The following is a 14,351-nucleotide window of genomic DNA, read 5'->3' as shown; positions in this document are numbered from 1 at the left end:
GATGATCCTTCAGTAATTTCATCTCTGACTACTGTTGTGACATTCCTCTTAATCAAAAATGTAACTCCCCCTCCTCTCTTTCCTCCACTTCTAACCTGCATAAAGCACCTGTACCCTGGAACTTTAAGCTACCAGTCCTGTCCCTTCCTTAACCACATTTCCGTAATGGCTATAATGTTCCAGTCCCATGTAGTTATCCAAGCCCCAAGTTCATCCACCTTACCCATCAGACCTCCTGCATTGAAATAAATGAAATTTAACCCAATAGTCTTTCTTGGCTCCTTGCCATCTTCCTGCCTGTCATGCCTACTTAATGCTGTTATTGACTTCTGCATCACTTTCCAGCTTCTCATTTACCTCCCTGATGCTTGGGATCCTACCCCCCTGCTAATCTGGTTTAAACCCACCCTAGTAGAACTAGCAAATCTGCCTGCCGGGATATTGGTCCCCCTCCAGTTCAGGCATAACCTGTCCCTCTTGTACAGGTCATCTCTGCCCCAGAAGAGATCCCAATGGTCCAAAAATCTGAACCCCTGCCCCATACCAAATTTTCAGCCACACATTCATTTGCCATATCCTCCTATTCTTACCTCACTAGCATGTGGCACTGGAAGTGATCCAGAGATTACTACCCTCGAGGTCCTACTTTATAACTTCTTCCCTAGCTCCCTATATTCACCCTGCAGAACCTCATCTTTCTCTATTCATGTAATTTGTGCCAACAAGCACAACATGCAGATCTGCCTATCTGATCTAACTCCCTTGCCAACCACCATCTTCCACCACCAAACCCATTACCTCTGACAGCCTCACAACATCCAGCCACATGCCCTGATCATTGTTCATACCCCTGAATACCAAGCCCAATCCTTGACCTACCACCCACCTAAATACCAAACTGATTCTTTTATACTAAACTGCTGACCCAAATCAACTAGTCCCCACTGATCCCCAGACAACTGTCACCTCATCTCCTCCACACATTGACTGGCCTCCACCTCCTTACAAACTCCTACCTTCACCTCTCCTTTTACCCTGCCAGGCCTCTTTCTCCACAATTCTCCCAGACCTATCTCCAGCTTCAATTCAGACTTGTTTTTGCTATCTACATTGACAGATCACATTGGAGAAACAATGCTGGGATTGCAAATCCTTTTTATTGGATCCTCGTGCTTTGGGCTTTGAGCACTACTGAATTTCCCAACAGAGGGCCCTTGCCTAAATCTTCTAATCTCTAAAATGGCCTGAAATTTGGATTACATGACATCACGTTTTTGTCTGTAATGCAATCCAAATCATCTAGCATACTTGAAATTTGGGATACTATTGCAAAATGCTGGTTTATTACATAATGATTCTGATCCAATCAATACAGCCAAGAAAATTGTTTGTGTGATTCACCTCCACTCTATTTACCCACATTTACATCTGCTCTTGATATCTGACACCTGATGGTCAACAGGGACTTGGTGGGCCAAAGAGCCTGTTTCTATGTTATTTCTTTCCATGACTCTATAAACTTAGATATTTAACTCTCAGTCTCCCATTTAAGATGATGCCTCTTGGATTCTTTCACGTGAGAAATGGGGATCTGTTTGGCATCTTTATGCGATCATTTACATATCCCTGAGGTATTACTTCATGACTCTTGTAAATTTCGGAAGATTATCAAGCTTGGGATTAGTTTTCAGAGGTAGATCCACAAAGTCACTTCAAGTACGGATAGGGCAGGTGCCATGCTTGGTTGGAAGTACCAGTCATGTCTCCCTCCACCCCTCATCCCACCACCACTCATCACTCCTCAAACATGTATGGATGCACATACAAGCATATAATGTATGTGTGTGTTTAATACATTCCTCCAGAAATGGCCAAATTTAAATTCCAGCATTCTCCTTGATCATAGAACAATAAAAAATACTGCAGAATGATACACTTAAACCCAAATAAAGATAGCAAAACAATGTAGAACCAGTTCAAACTGACAAAATGCAAAATTATGACTGATATTAGGCAGTTCATTTTGTTCAGTGGTCAGTGGTATGAACTTCTGAATAAGGAACTGGAACAAAATTCCTAGTAATCACTTTGAAGGCTGTTGAATACTGAGTTAGGCAAACTGCAGGTTTTGGATGACTGAAATGAGCTGAGCCACACAGCCTCCCTCACCTTCAATTATCCTACTGTGAATAAATGGAACCTCCTCCAGAAGGGCAGCTTGGCTATGAACAGCAATCAGAGAGAAGTAATAGAAAGTCAGCTCATAGATCGTTCGCTGCAGGGGGCAAAATGATGATCGTTAAGGAATTGAGGATTAAATGCTTGAGAAAAATAGCAAATAAGTGGAGGACTGGAGGAAAGAACCGCTGGAGGGGGAAGGAGGCCATCTGTGTTTGAGAGAAGCAACTTTGGCAGGAAAAAAATAGAGCTTAAAAATAAATCAATTATTTTAAAAAAAGTATTGGAGTTATTTTAATACAAGCCCATTTTTGGACTTGTAAGTGTTATTCCAGAATAACAGATGCCTCGCATAAAAGAATTTTTACCCTAAATTCTATCGTCTGAGGATTTTTTAAAGTGAGGTATTAACTGAGTTTTAATTGGATAATAATTAGTGCATAAAATTCCCAATAAAGTTAATTACTTTTTAACTTGGGATAGTTTTGTGAATTACCTTCGTAATGGGAGACTGAGAGTTAATTGGCTTAATTTGAATGATTAAGTTAGTCATTGTTAAAAGTCAATTTTTAACTAAACCTGTGTATATTGAAGAGGAAGAAAAAAGTCACAGCTCTGAGTTCCCAGATATGTATTATGTTTATGCCCAGGGGTGAATTTGGAAGGCCTAAGGTTGACAGTCATGCCTGGAATTGATCATAACTGGATGTTACTTTACCAAGAGGATAATAAACATTGATAGATGATTTAACAAATATATAATTTTATAGGATAATAAATATTTTGCAGCAAGAAACAAAGCCAAGATTTAGTCGTAATGTTAAATGACAATATTAAACATGAATATCACAGGGATTTAAATTATGTTAGTGATTTTGCTCATGCACTAATCTTTTTAATGATATGTATGTTCAAATTCATTCAATAACAAAAAGAGTTGTATCAAAAACATTAGGCTGGAAGCCTGATATCCACAAACATTTCTTTTTACATTGCTACTAGAAGATAATTTATTTAAACAAACTCATAAACAGGAGGAATATAATGGAATTTCCTTCTCTTTCAGAAAATAAACACAATTAAAACATTCATATCATTAAGGAATTGTTAGGTTATGGATGTCAATAAAGTTGGTGGGCCGAAGGGCCTATTCTGAGCTGTACTGTTCTAAAGTTGAGTTGAATTAAAAGCTGAGGACACATTGGTTTTGTATAAATCAAGAAGACCAGTTTGCAATAAATTGTAGTCAGGTTATTAAATATGTACATTTGATGTATGCATTATGGAATGGATTGATTTAACGGTGAGGCAGTATTCCTGTTGCTATGAAATATATGATATTCAAATATTGGAGAGCAAAATAAATTTATATGAGTCGTGCACAATTTTAAATGTCCTATATTTTATCTTGCAAGTAGTGGTACCAGAATATTTCAGAAAGCTCCTAGGAAGAGCTTTATTTATATTGTGTAGTGGACTCTGCAATAGTGGAGGAACAAGACACAATGTCAGGAAAGAACAGTGAGCAATAAGTGACGTGCTGCCATTCCTGGATATGCTGAGCTGCTTGGATTAGAAAATCATAAAACATGATCCAAGCAACTTGAAAGAAAACTCGCTGCTTAATTTAGAGCCTTCAGAGTTGACATTTACAATCTATTTACTTCAAGACAATGTGGCCAGCAACAATATAGTAGGTCACCATTCCCAAACCAGCAGTGTGACATGTCCCAATGCAGTGATGACACTAAGTCTCAATGCGACAATACCACCTGTCCTAATACTGAAATGGCAGCTGTTCCAATATAGTGATGCCATCAGTATCAATACAACAATGCCATCTCTGAGTACAGCAATTCCAACGATACCAATATAGCATTGTTACCAGTCCCACTTGAACAATGCCAATAGACACATTGTTCTGGTGGCATTGTTCAGTTGGAACTGGTGACATTACTACCAGTTTCAATGCTACAATACTGCTGGGCCCAGTACTATATCGTCAATAATTCCAAAGCACTTATACTACGAGTCCAGATGTTTCAGGTCAAACATCCTTCCCCAAATGAAGACCCTTCATTTTAATGGGGGGGTCCTCTACCTGAAACTATAACTCTGTTTCTCTTTCTGGAGATGCTGCCTCATTTGTTGAGTGTTTCCAGCAAGTTGCATTTTCCTTTCAGATTTCCAACATCTGCAGCTTTTCATTTTCAATATAAACCAGAATTTGATTGACTGTCAGCCTGAATGTTTCTGATATTATGATAGTTCAATTTATTCTCAATATCTTCCATTATTCTATTTCTCAATTACTATTGTGAAGTCAATTAATCATGGACAGCAACTCAAAATATTTCTGGTTATCTTCTTTATTTGAGTTTAATCTAGAATTTGACAGGCAGTGAACCTCCTGGATATTATGATAGTGTATCTGGTATTTAACTCAGACACTTTAGAAGTGAATTGTCAAGTGAATAATTTCCACAGGATGTGGTAAAATTATTTTTCGTTTGGCTCTATTACAAATAAGAATCAAAGAGTGATACAAGTTGAGACCATTTGGCCCATTGTATCTTTGGTGGAACAATGCAATTAACATCCTTCTCTGCTCTTTCTCCAGATTTCTGCAACAGCAACATGCATTTGTATCATATGTTAAACCTTGCAAAACATCCCAAGGCACTTTGTAGGTGCATTACCAAACAGAATTTGACTTCTCTCTACTTAACAAGATGTTTGTACAGTTGACCAAAACTTTGCTTAGAGCAGAAGGTTTTGAGGGACATCTGCTTCTTGCAAGAGTGATGAGGTGATGGAGAAAGTCTTGGGGAGGTAATTGTTGAGTTTAGGGCCTTATGCAGTTGCAATACGGGCGCCATGGTGAAATGATTAACGTTAGGGACAAACAAGAGGCCAGAATTAGTAGTAATTTCCCTTCAATTATTTATTAAATTCCAAAACAGACAGTATGTTTTAGATCAAAAGAAATGACTGCAAAACAAAAATGTTTTTTCATCTTGCTTCTCTGCCTTTAGACAATCTTCTTAAATTGTATGTCTTCCAGTTATTGATTCTTCTGCTTAGGAAACAGTTTCTCTGAATCAAAATCATTCATGAGTTTTAACCTATGAAACCTTATCTTAATCTTCACTCCTCTGAAAGAAGCAATCCCATTTCCTCATTGCTCCACATAACTGAAGTCTTCCAATAAATCTAGTAACTCTGCCAACTCTGCACACTATCTAAAGGTTTGACATCTATCATACAGCGAGGTGACCAAAACCAAACACAATGCTCTAGAAGGGGCATAATTAATAAAGGATTGGTGTAAGTTCCTTGTTTACAGTTACTAATATAGCCTAAGATTCAAAACCCAGGTCTCACTATTTCCCAACATACTTTAAATTTGAAACACTTAATTCATATTGCCACTCTTTATTCTGAATGCAGAAATATATCCCTTCCGACTTCTCTACACTCAACTTCTTTCCTATTTTGAAATGTCCTTCTGATCCATTACTATTCTCCTCATTGCTAATTCACATTGATCAAAAAGACCAATAGTTCTAAAACCATTTCCTGGAAAACATCACCATACTCCCTCTATTCTGAAAATAATGTTTTAAAATATTTATTAAAAATGCAAAAGTCAAATTTTTAGACAAAATCTTTAGCAGGTGGAAGTTTCACTGAAGTGTGGCCAACGTCTGTGCAAAAGATTTTTTATGTATTTTGCATTAAAAAAGAAATCATATGATGCTCACTGAGCAGAGAGAAAAAAGAGAAAGTTGGGGAGACAAACATAAGGACCAAGACTGGACCAGAGAACAGAGGATTGGGTTTTGGTATTTAGGGTAACACCAGAGGTGGAGAAGACCAAGAAGCAACTCCAAAGGAAAGAAAGATAACGTCTGAATCATCAACCACCAAATGATTAACCTGAGGGGTGAGATGTTGAATGTTACAGCAGTTGGAGAAGCATGGAGGTATGTAAGTTCACTAATGTTACATTTGATAAACATCTGAAAATGAGAATTTTGAGTTCAAAATGCTGGGACATTGGAACTAGTGAAACCGAGAGAGGTCAATAGTGCAGAAGTGTTAAAGTGAGAATGTTGAGTCAAAGCTGTGGAGAGGACTTCAAATATTTAAGTAAAGAAGCAAGAGCTAAAAATTTACTTGGACAATGTCAGATACAGGAATAAACTTCAGCAGCATTGGGCTGAATCGTGCTCAATTCAACTTTCTGGTCCCATGCATGCCTTACACTCATATTAAACTGATAAAGATTGGCCACAGCAAAGCCTCAGTGGTGATTCAGCTCTCTGCTGTCAAAGGCTTTTGAACAGTTTTATATATCTCTGATTGCCAAAAAATTTGTCTATTCAAACAGATTTAAATAATTAAAAAATACTGGGAGAAATAATCTTTATAAAATTGAAAACGACTTAAGTAAAACAAAGCAAAACCTAAATGCTTACATGTATTTATCTTTTTTCCACATTCAAATGAACACAATTGTGATCAGTCTGCCAAATAGCCCTGCTGTAAAGTTGAGGACCAGAACCAAAATACATCAAAAAAACTTTCTTCAGTTCATTACTGATGCAATAATGGATTGACAACCAGCCACACAGACATGTGAAATTCATTTTGTCTTAGACTTTGCACTTCATTGTTATGAAAGTCAAAACCATCCTGAACATTGATTGATAGCTGTCAGTCTCCCACAGAAGGGCCAGATGTTAGGAGGACAATTTAGCCCATTCTAACAATAGCAAAAGACTGACTTAGGAAAAAAAGTTGGGTTCAAAGTCAATTAAGTCATCAAGGTCCAGTAGTTCCTAAGCAAGCTCTAAATGGTGTAGGCAAGTTGATTGAATTCAGGCCAAAGACATAGATGTGCCTCCAGAAGCTGAAGATAGTTAATAATCAAGTGGACAAAGCATTTTTCAGCCAGGTCTTGATGTCAGTGAAGCAATTCTACAATTCAGCAACAATGAATGAGCTGGTACAGAAGGCCGCACATTTACAGGATGACTATTTGCCTTGAGATGATTAGGATGTTAATAACCTCGAACAGGTACAGTAAGGACTCACAAGAATGTGGCCTGGAGTGGAGGGCTTGTGTTATAAGGAGGGAATGGACAGGCTGGGACTTTTTCCCCTGGAGTGAAGGAAACTGAAGGGTGACTTTATGGAGGCTTATAAAACCATGAGGGGCAGAGATAGGGTAGATATTCACCATCCTTTTCCCAGGGTAGGAGGTTCTTAAACCAGAGGCCACAGTTTTAAGGTGAGTGGGGAACAATTTCAAGGGGACTGGAGGGACAAGATTTTCACAGAGGGTGGTGGGTATATGGAATGAGCTGCTAAAGGAAGTGGTAGAGCAGGTATGATTATAATATTTCAAAGAAAAACATATGGGCAGATACATGGACAGAAAATATTTAGAGGGATATGGGCCAAATACAGGCAAGTTGGACTAGTTTAGAAAGGCATCTTGGTTGGCATGGACAAATTGTGCCGAAGGGTCTGTTTCCATACTGTATAACTCTATGACATCACCAAAACAGTCACCTGTATGATAGTAAGAAGGCAGTAGCCAGTGATGGATCTTCAGGGGTAGAAAAATAGTACTTGTGTTGGATCAAGTCATAACAGGACCACAGGGAAGTTCAGGAATATCCTGAAGTGGAGAGTAAATATTTAAAAAAAGGATATAATGGTTAATTATATTAAACAAGGATAAGGAGAGCAAGAAAGAGCACCCACAGTCACAGATATATTAAACTTGTACCTACTGAACAAGGTGGGTGTGATGTGTTGACATTTCCCTCAGCTAGTATGTCTAGAATTAGCAGTCACAGTAACAAAGTAAGGAGTTACTTATTCAGGAAAAAGATGTGAAGAAATGTCTTCTTTAGAGTTTTGTATTCAAGAGGGCTGTGAAGGCTCAGTTGGTGAGGATACTCAAACAGAGATCAATAAATTTTTAGATAGTAAGGGAATCATGGGGCTTGTGCAGGAAAGTGGCACTGAGATAAATTCAGCAGATGTTCTTATGGACTTTCAGACCAGGCCAAATGATCCATTTCTGCTTCTGTTTCTAACATTCATATGTTATGTTTGAGATACAATTTGTGACTTTGCTTAGTGTCTTCCCAGTGTGTGCTTAGATAATGTGAAACATATTTGACAAATTATGCCATTATGCCATTTTAGAAAGTTAAAACACTAAAAAACAATTGCACAATAAAAATAAGTAACTGCATTCAAATCAATTGCATTAATAGAATAAAAAAAAGGAAATTAACCTGCATCCCACAGTTATTTGTTCCAGTCGATTTCAATGAGATTATTAGATTTACACCAGGATAAGCTGGCACAGGATCTGCAGGCATATCTTATAGTACAAGTTCTGAAGAACACTATAAGGGCCTAAGAGTGCAACTTAAATGAAATGGAAGGCAAGAGTTTGGGCTCTACTTAGTAATGTTGGTAAAATCCAGTACACCTAAGTTGATCTGCAAGCTTATAAAAGGAGAGCAGGAATACTAACTTACACATTTCAAAGTCAAAGTTGAGTTTATTGTCATATGCATAAGTATATGTATGCACAGGTGCAATGAAAAACTTACTTGCAGCAGCATCACAGGAACATTGCATCAGATATAGAACATTCACAAGAAAAACAATAATTATACACAACTTTTATAAGAAAGAACACATAACAAAAAATAAAACAAGGTGCATTGTAGTGCAAAGTGGCCATAATGTTGCTATACTGAGGTAGTGATTAGGATTCTGCAGTTCTTTCAAGAGCTGAAAGGTTGAAGGGAAGTAGCTATTCTTGAAACTGGTGGTGTGGGAATTCAGGCTTCTGTACCTCCTGCTCAATGGTGGCTGCAAGAAGATGGCATGGGCCGGATGAGGGATCTTTGATGATAGATGCTGCCTTCCTGAGGCAGCTCCTCATATAGATACTACCGATGGTGGGGAGGGATGTGCCTATGATGTATGGGGCTGAGAATTTAAGAGTCACTTAGTTTTTTGCAATAGCCAGTGATACAAAGAGTGATTTCCAAATTTGTTAATGCAAAGTTGTCTGGAAAAGATAACTACATATATTACAACAAAGAAAGGATTTTGATATCCCATCAAACTATTATGATAGATTTGAATGAGAAAAGATCCCTTGAGAAATGAGAAATAGTCTCAAAGGCAAGGTATAGTTTGGAACTGGAAAATCATTCATGTCATTCAATATTGCTGTTAAAGTTATTGTATAGGTTAAGTTCTATATTTTTATGGTAATAATGTTTCTCAGGAATAATTGAGTGAAAATAAATGGACAGATGTTTGATTAAACAGAGATTATCAATTAAATTGAATCTTTTGGATAATCTTTTAATCTGTTCTTGATTGTCTTGGTTGAGAAGAATTGTCTAAGAAAAACAGGACATTTCCTTTCTATTTGTTGAACTGCTCCAGAGTTTTAAAATATGCTTAAAACACCCGGAGAGCTTGGTTTCTGTCTAACAGGATAGGACCTTTAACTAATCAGGAATCCCTTAGCAAGTCATTGAAATATTGGCCCAGTTTTCAATCTCAAATACTGTATGGTGATGAAATTCACAATCTTTCTAACCCAAACACCAAAGAAATGTTGGGAGCAAAATTTATTTTGCTTAATAGTACGGAGCAAATGAATCAACATCTTATGTTAAACTCTACCCAATTTCCTGTCCCACAGGTGTAAAACATACCATCAATTTGCTATTGCTCAAATTGTGCTGACACCCACATTGAATGAAACTTTGGTGAACACTAAGTATAAGAAAATGACCTTGTGATAAAGGTAGAAGAAATATTTCAGTGCCCAGGATGAATTCTGTGTGAAAACCCAATCCACCAAGATGTTTTTCTTTTGTAAAATTGCCATTCTTCTATTCTTAACTTAAATTGGTTAAATATGTACATGTCAAATAAACAATGCTGTCATCTTTTTGAGGCAACTGGAGAGCTTTGCGGAAGCTTTTATCAGTTGAGTGGATGATGCTGCCATTACAGTACAAACAGTATGAAGGAAACAGAAGCAGCAGTAAATGAAACATGAATGATGGATTTCCTCTACAGTGTTAATTATCTGGATCTTGAAGGAAACTCCTACTGCATAGAGAACTAGACAATGCTGTTTCTCCCTGCTGCTTAGGTGTAGAACAAGGCTGGAAATGAATCCTTGCAGCATTCCTTATTTTTTAAGCCACAGAAACAACATTGTACTTCGCAAAACAAAATCAGTACACCAGTCAAGTTGTCTGTAGGTGATCCTGGCTGTTATGGTGATGAATTAAGGTTCATATAACATCAAGAGTTTATGCTGCAGGATATAAGGAGATGCCTATTGACCGCTATTGGAAAGAACAAAAACTGCTCATTGTTGTGAATATAAAGACAATTGAATATTAAAATGAATATTTAAACTGCAAATGGTGAAAGAAATGTGGAAAGGCAATCTACTTACTTGAACTTACTGAAATGATAATGCCAAATATATTTCAGGGACAATAAGTAGTGCACCTCAGACTCATGGTGCACCATGAGGAAATAAAATCATCAAGCCCATTCTCAAGGGTACTTGATTTAGGTATGATTCAGAAATTACAATTACAACTATTAAAAAAGCAATCTGCAATTAGCTTAATAGATTCTCCCACAATCAATTCTTTCTACATGCTGCTGCAATACCTTGCAAAACCACATGCATTTTCCCCCAGCCATCTTCCACTTCTGTCATCATAATTATCAAGAATACAAGTAACATAGATCCCTTTAATATATAGGCTAGATGCTTTAAGAAGAAGCCAGTGAACTGCACAAGGGGAAAAGGAAAAGAAGGATGAAGGATGATAGGAGAGGAATTCTGGACCATAAACACCAATGCAAAACCCATGGCTTTAATGACCTGTTTCTAAACTGTAAACATGCTTATCGTGCATGCAGCTTCAAAAGAGATTCAGATTTCCCAGATTATTATCAAATAATTTTAATTGTTGAAATTTCTGAGGGCACAGTATCATATCTACTTTGAAAATGAACAATCTATTCACTTTCACTTGCTTAGGAAGATAAGAAATAAGGGCAGGAGCAAGCCATTTGGCTTCTCAAGCTTACTTCACCATTCACACTTAGACGCCCCAACATCCAGAAATCCAACCTTGCATTGTTTTGAAAACAATCAATGCCACAGACTCTTAGAGCTGCACAGCATAGAAACAGGTCCTTTGGCCCATTGTGTTTATGCTGACAATCATGTCTATCTATACTAAACCCACTTATCTGCATTAATTCTATATCCCTCTATGCTTTGTCTATTCAAATACCTGTTCAGATGCCTCTTAATTGTTCCTACTGTCCCTGTCTCCACCATCTCCTCTGGCAGATCATTCCAGATACCCTCTGCGTAAAAATATATACCCCTTTAAACCTCCTTCGTGTCACCTGAAACCTATGCCCTCTAGGTTTAGACAGTTCTACTATGGGAAACAGATTCTGACTATCTACTCTATCTTTGCCTCTATTAACTCTCCAGAGATGCCACCTGGCCTGCTGAGTTCTTCCAGCATCAGAGTGTTTTTCATCTAGATTCCAGCATCTGCAGTCCTTTGTTTCTCTTAACTTTATCTTCCTCCATCATGTCACCTCCCAGCCTCCTTTGCTCCAGGGAAAACAGACCTAGCCAATCCAATCTCTCCTTGTAACTCAAGCCCTCCAATCCCGGGAACATCCTTATGAATCTTTTCTGCACCTTCTCTTGTTTAATCACATCTTTTCTGTCATGTGGCAACCAGAACTGTACACAGTACTCCATGTGCAGCCTAACTAACCTTTTGTACATTTTTAACTTTGACTTCAAGATATACTTCTACCCCTCCCCATCCCAATTACCCTCCTCTCCCCAGTTCTTCTCTCTGGTTCCCATCCCTCTGCCAAGTTAGTTTAAACCCTCTCTTCAGAGTAGTTGTACCTTCACCACAGATCTTCTTTCTGTCATATGTATTAACAGATGGCAATGAAATCACTTAAACAGGAACTACTTCTTGTAGCAGACAAAATCTCAACAAAAGCATGTTTCAATTGTTTTTGATATTTCTAACTATGTCTAGCTCCACAGCCTTGATTCGAACCTAAGTAGGTTAATAAGCACAAGAATACAAGAAAATAGGAGCGGGAGTAGGCCACCTGACCCCGCAAACTCACTCCACATTCAGTATGATCATGGCTAATCTACTACAGGCCTCAAATCCTCTTCTGTGCCAATATGGCATAGCCCTCAATTCCTCAATCTTTCAAAAATTTATCTACCTCCTTCTTAAATATCTCTGGTGATCCAGCTTCCACGATCCTCCAGGGCAGAGATTCATCACCCTCTCCAAGAAGAATGAAGTATTTAGAGGAGACAGCCATTTTATGTTCATGGTGTGGAGAATGGCAACATGTAAAATGGGGGTCTGATATGATTCCACCTGATTAGTTTAAAATTGAAGTATGCTTTTCCTCAGTGACAGATACCAGAACTGTAATTCATATTGGAACTAAGTTGTCAGAATCATTCACTCTCAACCTCATTAAATGCCAGGATTTTGCTCTTTCCACAGACTACTGCCTGGAATCAGTCCTAGAATAAGGGTATTGATTGTGCCATGACATTAGTAAGAAACCTTCTGGTTCACTAACTTGACAATGTAATTATATGTTATTGTATAGGAATCACTGAAATAGAAACTATTTGCTAACAGAACCAAAACGTAACCTACATATAACTTCAAAAACGGGATAGCAGCTTTCATTGCCTTTTTTGCAACATTTAACGGATTCCAATTCACCATCCTGCTTGAACTAAAGCTTTCAACAAATTGCCCCCTGGACTTCTCACACCTTTGACTATCACAGTATTGTTAAGGTTGGTAAATGTACAGAAAGGGCACCTTGCCAACACATGCTAACTATCTCATTCGTGATCAGCATACAAGGCTTCTCAAGGTTAACAATGAAGTGCCAGATCATTAGTACAACTTGAAAACTGATTTTTTTATCCTTTGCTAATGATCATAAAGCTGCATCTCTTTTAATCTAATGGTCCGGTAACATGCTAAATTCTACTTAACACACAGACATCCCAGACTGGCAATAATTACCTCTTTTTCAGAATCTTTTTCACCAAATTCTATTATATCACCACAGACATGAATTGCAAACATCTCTGTTTAATTGTGGAAACCTCATTTTTTGTGTGAATCTAAATGCTGTTATGATGCTATGGCATCAGAAGTATTCCTAGATTTTAAAATCCCCCTCAAATTAAAAAAGTATTAGTCTTTTAAATGACCCTTTGGAAGACTACAGCAAACTGAATAACACAATGTTTCCACACCTAATTTTCTCCAGAGAAATTATCATTCTATGTATTTTTAATGGCATAGCACATAGCATAATGTTAAAACTACATGATCTCATAGTATAATAACACATTAATCCCTCTGAAATATTTGAGCAGATACTAGGCTGAAATCTGCTTAATTCAAATTTAGAAAATCTATTTTAAAAAGTACCGTCATTAAAATAAAAAAAAAGACTTTTTTAAAATATTCATTTTGTTAATCCAGAATCAAATTAAATGTCTCTGAATTGCCCATTCACCCCTGATTGCTAAAGCCTCTGTCTGAATAGTACACCATTCAGCAATCAAATATATTTTGCTGGCATTATAGCATTCTTTTTTGTCTTACAATGCTTTACGTCAATATGTAACTGGATCAGATTCAAAATCAACTTTTGGACATTTGCTCAATTTAAAAGAATTACAAAAGAAAATTTAACCCAACTGCACAGAATGAGTCATCAGAGATTTCAGGTACCACTGAAGGGATAAAACTAATGCAGAATTTTAATTAATGTTTTTTTTACCTCAGTGCACATTATAATTATTCAGGGACATTTAGGGTATAATGCTTCATAAGCTGCAGATTTTTCTTTTAACATTAGCACAAGTGCAAACTGCCTTCATGGTTCACAAGCTGGATACATGGATACTAGATTCTATTAAGTAATATGCTGAAGTTCTACCTTGACCTCTCTACCTTCACACAGATTTGTATGGGTTTGCAGCT

This window comes from Pristis pectinata, chromosome 8 (genome assembly GCF_009764475.1).
Source record: "Pristis pectinata isolate sPriPec2 chromosome 8, sPriPec2.1.pri, whole genome shotgun sequence".
Lineage (NCBI taxonomy): Eukaryota > Metazoa > Chordata > Chondrichthyes > Rhinopristiformes > Pristidae > Pristis > Pristis pectinata.
The sequence above is the reverse complement of the archived record's forward strand: the minus strand, read 5'-3'. Positions refer to the sequence as shown.